The sequence below is a fragment of the Primulina tabacum genome, chromosome 1 (assembly GCF_025594145.1).
Source record: "Primulina tabacum isolate GXHZ01 chromosome 1, ASM2559414v2, whole genome shotgun sequence".
NCBI classification, from domain to species: domain Eukaryota; kingdom Viridiplantae; phylum Streptophyta; class Magnoliopsida; order Lamiales; family Gesneriaceae; genus Primulina; species Primulina tabacum.
Window position 1 is genome coordinate 23,113,927 of NC_134550.1, and position 10,902 is coordinate 23,124,828.

General features: G+C 38.5%; 1 long non-coding RNA gene across 1 annotated transcript; it reads left to right on the forward strand.

Annotated features, from left to right (window-relative positions):
- Positions 1–908: 908 nt before the first annotated feature.
- LOC142518420 (uncharacterized) lies at positions 909–1,673 on the forward strand. The gene is made up of 3 exons (XR_012813547.1): positions 909–924; positions 999–1,211; positions 1,594–1,673. It is a non-coding gene; the product is annotated as an uncharacterized LOC142518420 (long non-coding RNA).
- Positions 1,674–10,902: the final 9,229 nt, after the last annotated feature.

Sequence of the window (10,902 nt, forward strand, 5' to 3'; positions counted from 1 at the left end):
ACTGGAATCAAAATGGAAGAAGGTTTTACACTTGTCAACTTACAACAAGGTCTAAGAACTTTTGAAGGCGATCCTTTCATTTTAGCATCACAAGCAAAACAAGTATTCTATTCTAGAGATAATGACGAATCAAACTGGTACGTGTTGCTGAAAGTGCCGCCTCGGGGTATGCATAACATGAATTTTCTTGAATAGGAAGCCTATACATCATCCACACCTCTTGATGTGTCCACTTTTGAGATTAACATTACCGAGAAAGAACCGTATGCGAGAAATGAGTGTGAGAGAATTGACGTGACTGATCCGTGACTGAAAATTTCGGTTGTAGATTTTATAGTTAATTTAAAAGGATCCATTACACTTTATTTACTGTTGCAATATTTTTGTCTATTTTCTTTTTATTTTCACCGAATTATCATGTTATATTACATGTTTGACTATGTCTTTATATACAACATTAAAAAATGAGCAGATTGGGCCAAAAACGCAGCAAGGTATCTGTTGATGAAGTTCAGGTGATGTTTTGTTATTTTGTTAATTTTGGTTTATTTTAATTTTAATAAAGTCTTAATTTTATATGATAATATCTCTTTGTGCTATTTTGTAGGAAAATATATCTAATAAGCTATCGAAAGTGGACTCCAACACTCCACCTAATTCATCAGAATATTTGCGTGATAAAGAGCTAATTGATGACGCCAAAACTAATAAGAAAAAAGGACGAGGTCCATCAAAGTTTAATTTGGTTAGTGGCCAACAACATCCCAAAAATCAGGAACGTAATGAGTTTGGACAGGAAATTGGAGATAATTCGGTCAAGTATGCCACTTTTCTAGGTTGCATGGTAAAAGAATTTTTGCCATACACATTAGGTCGATGGAATGATTTAGAAGAGGAAATGAAGAATGGTGGCGTTGTCTTCAGGTAATGCTTATCATTGTATTTTTATTCCTATTTTATAACAAAGTATAAATATTTTTATGCTTCTTAATGTGTAGTTGAACTATAAAGTTGAGGAGTGAGAGAAACATTCAATCTTTCAAAAGTTAGGTAAATTGTAGAGTGGTAGAAAGTCCAAACTCCAAATACTTATACGAGAAGTTGATGATGGTCGAGTGGCTTCACGAGATCTTTGTCTTTTGAAGCCCGAATTTATGGATCAAAACCAATGGGACTTGTTTGTAAATAAGACACTATCACCACCATTTCAAGTAAATATCAATTCATTGTTATGTTTTTTTTCGGGCTGTTGTTTATTGATTTATATGCTATGATAACTTGCAACTTGGTGAGTTATAATACCTAATGGTTGGCCTGCATTTTTTCTATTAAGCATTTTTTTTGTTATTTGTGACAGTTTGTATTGTTCATTAATTTAATTGCACACTGATTTTTTTCGGTTGTTCTTGACCTGATGTTACAAAATTCTTAGTCCAATTATCATTTTTTATTTATTCGGTGGATAGCTTCCCATCAAATAAATTCACAAATTAGAAGTGGTGAAGCATAAGATAGTGAATCACAACTGTATTTTTTAGTATTCATGTGACTAATCAATTATATATGAATATGTTATATGTTTTTTCTTTTCAGGAAAAGAGTGAAAAATTTAAAGCAATGAGGGGAAAGCAAAGATACAACCACACAATGAGCATGAGAGGTTATGCCCATTTAATTTGGCTCAGATTATGGTAGTTTTTATTATTTGAAAAACCTTATGAAAAGTTCTTTTCAAAGTTTTCTTATTTTTAATTGTAATGATACATTTTTTGAATTATGTTCCTAATGGATTTTTCATATATTTCTATATGCCTCATACTCAAGGAGAAAACAAGTTCCGCTGATATACCAATTACAAGAACAAAAGTATAGGTGGAAGGTCATAAGAAGAAAAATGGACAACCTGGTGGTGAAGCGGTTGGAGAAAAAATGGTAATAAAATTTTTTCTTTCAGAAAAAACTGGTAAACTTAAATTTATTATTTAAGTTGTTTAATAATTCCATTTTGTTGCAAAGATGCTCCAACTTTTGAAGGTGTAACTCCAAAACCCATTCCACACACTCTATCTCGAATTTCCTTCCCAAATACAAGGCTAATTGCATCTTCGGCAATGTTAGTAGTGTTTTGAGATTCAGGTGCACATTCTTCTATTTCTTTCTGCAAATAACTATTGTCTTCCTTACTAAATAATGAAATTATATTTTAGATTGAAATTGATGACATGCAATGTGCTTCTTCCGCACAGTATATTATCTAGTGACCTCACAGTAGAAGTAATCTAATGAAGCTTCTTACATTGGAGATTTGTTGTTTCACATATTTTTTGATTTATCTCAATATGTTGGTTGGTAGTAGTGGCAGTATTGGGATTTGGAATGATATTGGTAGCGGCTGTGATATCAATCGTCCTAAAAAGGTGGTAATGATGATAATGTGAACCAACATCAAGTTGCATCTCGAGTAACTATCTTAAAAGTTTGTGATATATAAACCACATTTGTTATAAATTAGATATGGCATAATTAATACTTTGTATGGTTTATATGCAGTCAAATTTAAAGAATGTGAGTCATGGAGATATACCTGAAAATACTAAATGTAAGTTGCTTCATTGGTGTGGTGATGGAGTTGTTGCTGAAGGTCGAGTTGCATACACAGATCCAACTGTAAAAGTGAATCACGTTCCTCTTGGAGGATCTTGTTGGAAAGTTTGGGTTGATAGAGTTCTTGTGGAGCAGGTAAACTTAATTCGACCGAATTATGAAATGATTTTTCTGGATGATGCAGTTGGAAGCACAGTAGCATGGTTTTCTAAATTTATCGTTTTGTGTGACTGATACATATCCTATTAGTTCTAGAGTTATAGACACTATTGCATCAAACCATCATGTTAATGAATATTTTGTCTACTTATCAAGTTTTTTGTCTTATTGGATAAAGGAGAATTGACATTAATTACTTAGTTTTTATGTTATCTTATTATTTTGCTTTAATTCTTGTGATTGGTTGGATGTGGTGTGATAAATCTTCATGATCGAGAGATAACTACTTTGCTGTGATGCATTGATCGAAAATTTAATGTGATGCACGTTGCTGATAAACCAAATAGACAACACACTTTGTACAATGTTGAACATGTCGCAGCGTGTAGTTGCACGCGGCCAATAGCTTAACTTATCAACATCATATTAGGCATGCCATGGATACTTTTAACCGCAGCTTGAAATGCACGCTGCCAATTTGTCAACATATCAACAGTATGTTTTGCATGACGTCGATCCTTTTAACCGCAGCATGCAATGCACGCTGCCAATTGGTCAACATATCAACAGCATGTTTTGCACGACGTTGATACAATTAACCATAGCGTGCGTTGCACGCTGCCGAAAGATAGCTATCAATAGCAGACTCTGCACGCCATTATTAGAGTAAACCGCAGCGTAAACCACACGCTGCCAATAGTTTCAAACTTAATACGTCTTTTAACATTACAGTGTGCGTCGCAGTGTGCATTGCACACGGCGGATATCTTTCTGCGACGCAAATTGCACGCTGCGGAAACCAACTTTTCTTGTAGTGATTGTATCGCGGGATGGTATAGAGGTCGACCCAACAAAGTTGAGGCAGTCAGAGATTGTCTAGTGCCTAAGAGCGTGTCAGATACCCATAGCTTCTGGGGATTGGCTGGTTATTACAGGAAGTTTATTCAAGGTTTCTCTTCTATTGTGGTACCTATGACCTCCTTGACGAAGAAGAATGCCAATTTTATCTGGGGATCTGAGTGCCAGAAGAGCTTTGACAGACTGAAGCAAACATTGACCACAACGCCAGTTCTAGCTATGCCATCGGAGCTGGGGGAGTTTGTGGTATTTAAAGATGATTCGAGGCTCTGTTTGGGCGCAGCATTTGTAATGCCCGAGATTTTGATTCTATTGATCTGAGACTATTGAATTTGAATTGATATGATTATAGACGGGCTATTCCGGGACCAGATTGAGCAATGCATGCGAAGGGTGCAATGTTTGGACAAAACTATTGGCGCCCGAGCGGTAGAAAATGACCGCCCGAGCGCCAATGTTCAGCATAGAAATGTCTCGGACAGAAAGTTTGGCACCCGGGCGGTAGTTTTTGACCGGCCGAGCGCCATTTGATAACAAGGGCGGACAGAACATTCCGCGCCCGGGCGGTAATTCTCGACCGCCCGAGCGCCGACCGAAGTTCAAGAAAAGAAGACACGTTGCCTTAACATGCATTAGGATATATATATACATATATCCTTCAGAATTCAGTTAAAACAAAGAAAGGAAATCGAGAAATACTTCAGAAATCCTTACGCCTTTATATTTCGATCCGTCCGTTTGATTTTCAATCCGACTTCAATACTGAGTTTCTATCGACGAGAGCTTCAACTAGGCGTAAGTTTTCTTATGTTTTGTGATGATTTGAAATTATGATACTGCCAGAATCAGATATGATCCATAAATGTTGTTCTTACGATATCAGATATTGTATAATCGAAACCGGATCGAAGAACAGACTGTTTATGTAATTGTTATGAATTTTCAGAGTTGATTTGATTGTGATTAGACCGATTTGATATCAAAATTGTGTTGTTATCGATTATGAGATGTTGGGATTGATACCCGATTGATACTGTATTGCTGGGTAGATTGATGTTATTCAGAATTGGATCAGATAAGTTGTGATTCGTATATACTGATATTGTATTGCCGGTATTGCGAGCTTGTACAGATTTGAGATTATGATCTGTTACTGTTGAGATTATGGGTTGTACTGATATTGATTATGAGTCGTGTTATTATATCTGTGATGTTGAGATTGACGGGATTATCGAGATTGTATTGTTATGCCGTTGAAACATCAGTAGATTGACATTGAGCAGATTCAGTATTGATTGAGATTATATCGTTATCTCGTTGACATTAATCATATTATGTCGTGATTTGAGTATTGATCAGAACAGGTCTTGAATTGAGTTGTACATTGACACCGTATATTTGATATTGTCATTACCAGATTGAATATGGACAGATTGGAATTCGAGACTTCGACTTCGTCAGACCGAGAAGAGAAATGTATAAATTAATGTTGATTCGGGATTGCACAACTCGAGGTTGATTTGACTTGAGTTTCCCAAAATCACATACTTTATCCTATTGCATTGATATTTGCAATTGATAAGTTTGATATGTCTAGGCTATGGATGTATAGTCTAGTATGAGTTGTGATGAGTCAGTGGCAGGACATGCCAGGGCGGATAGGCCTAGTCTTTGGCAGGATATGCCAAGATACCGGATGTTTGATCATATTGATAGTGCATAGGAGTGGAGCAACTTCTATAGCGAGATTCAATATGGACAGGACCAAAGTCCGTAATAAGAACGTACCGCCACCACGATCGGGAAAGTAGGTGGGAGATTGTTGCGTTCTTATTCAGATCGGGATCCCTAGATTAGGAATGAGTCGAGTCAGAGTCACAGAGTCACAGAGCTTGATTTACCATTTGATATTGATTCATGTTTTCTGATTTTGATACATGTTCAGAGTATGATTTACAATTTGATATTGATTCATGTTTCTGACTGTGATACATGTTCTAGTTATCTGCTTCAAACTTTTATATCTGTTTATATGAAATGCATGTATACATGGTTTATACTGGGAATATAATTCTCACCGGAGTTATCCGGCTGTTGTCTTGTTTGTATGTGTGCATGACAACAGGTGGGACTGGATCAGGGTCAAGACGAGAACAAGAGAGGACTAGTTTAGCGTGGAGATTCGGACCCAGAAGTAGATCTGTTTCATCACCGGACATGTAGTGAATGAACAGTAGTTATTATGATTTACTTTTGTACTGGACTTGTACTTAGATCTAGATACTAATCTTGTAAATGAAATAAGATTTATTTCATATGTTTCCGCTTTTGTATTTAAAAAAAAAAATTAGACCCTGTTTATTTAATTGTTTTAATTATTCCTAAAGATGATTAAGAACTGAATTAGCGTCCGGGTCCCCACAGCGTTGATGCAGCATGACAGAGTTATAGCTTATGCGTCCCGACAGCTAAAGGACCATGAGAAGAACCATTTGATTCACGACCTGGAGCTAGCAGCAGAAGTATTTGCCCTGAAGATCATGAGACATTATCAGTATGGGAAGAAGTGCAGGATTTTCACTGACCACAAGAGCCTAAAGTACTTCTTCACACAGAAAGAGCTGAACATGAGATAGCAGAAGTGGCTAGAGTTAGTGAAGGATTATGACTGTGACATTAGCTACCATCCAGATAAGACTAATGTGGTTGCAGATGCACTGAGCAGGAAGCACGCAGTGATTGCTCATTTGTTGGTACAGGGACCGCTGTAGGAAGAGATTCAGAGATTCGAGCTTGCAGTTTATGCCATGGACGATGCCCCAAATCTTGCTACTCTGTCAGTGCAGCCGACATTGAGAGACAGAATCCGAGTAGGACAGACTTCTGACGAGCAGTTGTAGAAGTGAAGACAAAGGGACGAGGCAAAGGGCCAGAGATTGTATACAGTTGTGGATGGTGTAGTCAGATATAGTGACCTAATCTGGGTTCCTGACAGTGATTCCTGAGAGCAAATATCCTGAACGAGGCCCACAGCTCCGTACTCCATCCATCCAGGGAGTACAAAGATGTATAAGGATCTTCAGTCTCTTTATTGGTGTCCAGGAATGAAGCGGGATATTCTGCGATTCGTCACCGAGTGTTTGACATGTCAGTAAGTCAAGGCAGAGCGTCAGAGACCTGCAAGGAAGCTGAGAGCACTCCCTATACCCGAGTGAAAATGGTAGAATATTACCATCGACTTTGTGACAGGGCTTCCGAGGATGGCTAGAGGATATAATACCATTTGGTTGATCGTTGATCGGCTCACTAAATCAGCACACCTTTTACGGATCAGGAAGAATTTCACCATGATTCAGTACGTAGAGCTGTATATCAGAGAGATAGTTAAGCTGCATGGGATTCCAGTGTCCATTGTGTCAGACAGGGATCCGAGGTTCACGTCTGCGTTTCGGAAGAGTCTGCACCAGGCATTGGGTACTAAGCCGCTATTCAGTATTGTCTTCCATGCTCAGACCGACGGACAGTCAGATAGGGTGATTCAGATTCTGGATGACCTAGTCAGAGCTTGCATGATCGGCTTCCGGGGCAACTGGGAGCCAAAGTTACCTCTCGTGGAGTTCACATACAACAACAGTTATCAGGAATCAATTGGTCTGGATCCATATGAGGCATTGAATGGGATGAAGTGTAGGTCTACAGTGTATTGGGACGAGGTAGGAGATAGGGAAGAGATAGGGTCGGATATTGTCAGGCATACTGCAGAGTTAATGGTCAAGATCCAAGACAGGATGAAGACCGCTCAGAACGGCAGAAGAGTTAGGCAGATCAGCGGTGCCGAGATCTTGAGTTTTTTGTAGGAGACCACGTATTCGTGAAGGTCACACCCAATGAAGGGTGTGATGATATTTGGGAAGAAGGGCAAGCTCAGTCCGAGATACATAGGGCCGTTTGAGATACTGGAGAGCGTCGGGACACTTGCTTATAGAGTTGCATTACCGCTGAATCTGGCGAGAGTTCATAATGCGTTCCACGTATCCATGCTGCGGAAGTACATGTCAAATCCATCGCATGTGCTGAATTATGAGCCACTCAAGTTGACACCGATCTAGTCTTTCGAGGAGAGACCCAGTCAGAATTTGGACAGACACGAGAGAAGGCTCCAGAAGAAGGTGATACACATGGTCAAAGTCAAGTGGTTGAATCACTCTGAGGAGGAGGCTACTTGGGAGACGGAGATTGAGATGAGGAGTCGCTACCCAGAGTTATTCAGTATGTTTTAAATTTCGACAACGAAATTTTATTTCAAGGGGGGAGAGTTGTAAGGTCCGGGAAATTTAAACTATGTAAACTGAATGCATGCAATCTAAGATTTTATTTTAAAATTTGTGTGTAATGATTTTTATGCATTTAATGCATAATTATTGCATGGTTAGAGTTTATTTCATGATTTACTTTAAAGGTTCATGTATTAGGGTTTTAAGTTGCATTTCGCGCTCGAACGAGGAAGGACGTCCGGGAATGTTTAGGAAAAATATTATTATTGGAGGAGTATTTTCAATTATGTAATATGAGGTGTTTTTAAGTATGATTTTCGAAAATATGCCTTTGTTGGATATTTTTACCCGTCGGATTATATTTTTAACATGTACACAAATTTTAGCGAATCGAGGGACTTTTTGAGAGCTCGGGCAATATTTTCTAAAACGTATTAAAACGAAATATTTTTCGGGAGTGTTAATGGGTTTAATGGGTTTATTTTTAAGCTTAATGGGCTCAAAATCTTTTTTATCCTTTAATTTTCATATTAGGGACCATTAGTGCAAAATTAATTATTTTAAAACCCCATTAAGCAACCCTAAACCTATTTCTCCACTTAGCAGCTTCCCCTAACCTCCCATCAGCAACCTTCTCTCGTGATTTTGCAGCAACAACATGGCCATCGGTTGCTTCTTCAAGAAAGCTTCCTCATGCCTCTCTGTTTCACGTCCCACGCGCGTATCATCAAGATTTTGTTCATTTAATCAATAAAGCATGCCATGTATCTCCTTTCTAATCATTTATATTATGATTATATGCTGATGTTTACATTTTTTGCATGAATTTTCGTTGGTCCCTCTTTTAGCATCTTTCTCGTAAAGGTTTTGACACGTAAATGTGTTTATCTTGTGTGCAACTCACATTTTCTTATCTTGTGCGAGGGGCTGCCAATTCCATGTTTCTAAGAGACTGATAAAATCATGTACTAAGGTATAAAGGGGTTGGAGTTGGTTAAGGGTCAAAATCCTTGAGGGCCGATTGATGCTTAGTGTATGAGGGCTCGGGTTTGGCGATATCGGAGGTTTGTGGTTGCGTGGTCATGCATGGCTTGTTTCCAGCCAAGAAGCTGACCCTCTAGGGTCCATGACAAGACTGGAAAGGGGCCAGGAACGGCTGGTCATTTTCTAGGAGTCGGCCGAAGGGATTAGCTTGAGCACCAATTTATCATGTTTTTAAATGTTTATGTATCACTTATATGATTTTTATGCAAATATGAAAAATATGTTGCATGCTTGGTTTTAAAGAAAATTTACGAATATGTATGCTTTTTTTAAGTGATGAATATGATGACATGTTTTGAAGGAAGGGAGTTGGTTGTGACTAATACGTTGACATGTTAATACGATGATATGTAAGTCCAAGGCTCAGTGGTTGGGTAATACTGTTGTTGATGTCCCCGCCATCGGATACCACAATTATACATAGATGGATCAATCGCCTAATACGATGATACGAAAGTCACAACTGACGAACAGAATTCAAACTACGAAAACGAACATGTATATATTGATATGTTATTAAAATGTTTATGCCTTAATAGACCATGATTATGCATTTGATCTTTCAAGTTCATGAAATGTATTTTTATTAAAGTTTTGAGAACCCGAGATTTTACGATCCGAAGCAAATCAAGTAAGTAATACAAACTTGAAATTTTACTCAAACTAAGCTCAAAAATGTTTGTTCCAACTAAATAACTTGACTATTAACTTAGATTTTCATTAAATTTAACTCGAGGAAGCAACTTCAAAGCTCGGAAATGAGCTCAGCAGGAGGCCAAGCCACAAGTAACCGCATCCATCGAAGTGTTGTCACAGGAGGAGTAAAACTTCAGCTCAAGGACACAATCTGTCAGTCAAAGCAGCTCAACCAAGTTTGTCCTAACAGGACCAAAAAGGGAGCTATAAGTTGAGCCAAGAGTTGGGACAAATTAAATGTACAAGAAATGACCTTCGCGTTAAACCATGAAGGAGCTGCGGGAGGATCTAAGAGCTAGGACATATTGATGATGCAGGAAATGAACCTTTAGAAAATCAAGGTGACATTTAAGGATGCATGAATTTTTGGAACCCACCATTATAACTAATCTAGAACTTGAAGAATGCATGGGATTTTGGGGTATTCATGCATGAAACTTTGGACCAACATTATGATCACATACAAACCTTTCTTGATGACCAAGAATTCGGCCACGGGGGGGGGCTAGGTGGAAGGTTGTTTTTCTTGCCTATAAATACCACTCATGTGGTTGAGAAAAATGCACCCCAAAAACAAACAAGAATTTCGGTTCTCCTCTTTCCCCTCACTCTCCAAAATTTCGTCCCTCACTTCTTCTCAAAAACCCACCAAAAATTCGGCCAAATCAAGCAAGGGAAAAGAAGGAAAGTTTGTGCAGTCCAGTACAATAACCCCGTACCGAAGTGTTCCCCGATGGAAGACAGTATTTGTGAAGTTGCGCCGAAGTGCTGCCGAAATTTTGATTCCGCTGTGTCTGTCTAAAAATCTGAAATGTTGAACTCTGAGAAATCTGATAAGTCTGTCTGTTGTTTCTGAATTCTGTGTACACTGTTACGATTCAATTTGATATGGGACGAGAATTGTAATTCTGTCTGGCCCCAATTGGTGGGTATAAAACAATGTTCTGTCTGGCCCCCATTGGTGGGTATAAAACCATGTTCTGTTCTGGCCCCCATTGGTGGGTATAAAACCATGTTCTGGCCTCACCCCTTAGAATACTAACATATTGGGGACAATTTGACCATGGAAATGAGATGAGTAACAATGTTCTTTCTGTTCTGATATGTTCTGTTCTGGCCCCATTGGTGGGTATAAAACCATGTTCTGGCCTCACCCCTTAGAGGACTAACATATTGGGGACAATTCGACCATGGAAATGAGATGAGTAACACTGTTCTGTCTGTTCTGATATGTTCTGTTCTGAATTGATTTAATCTGTTTCTGGAT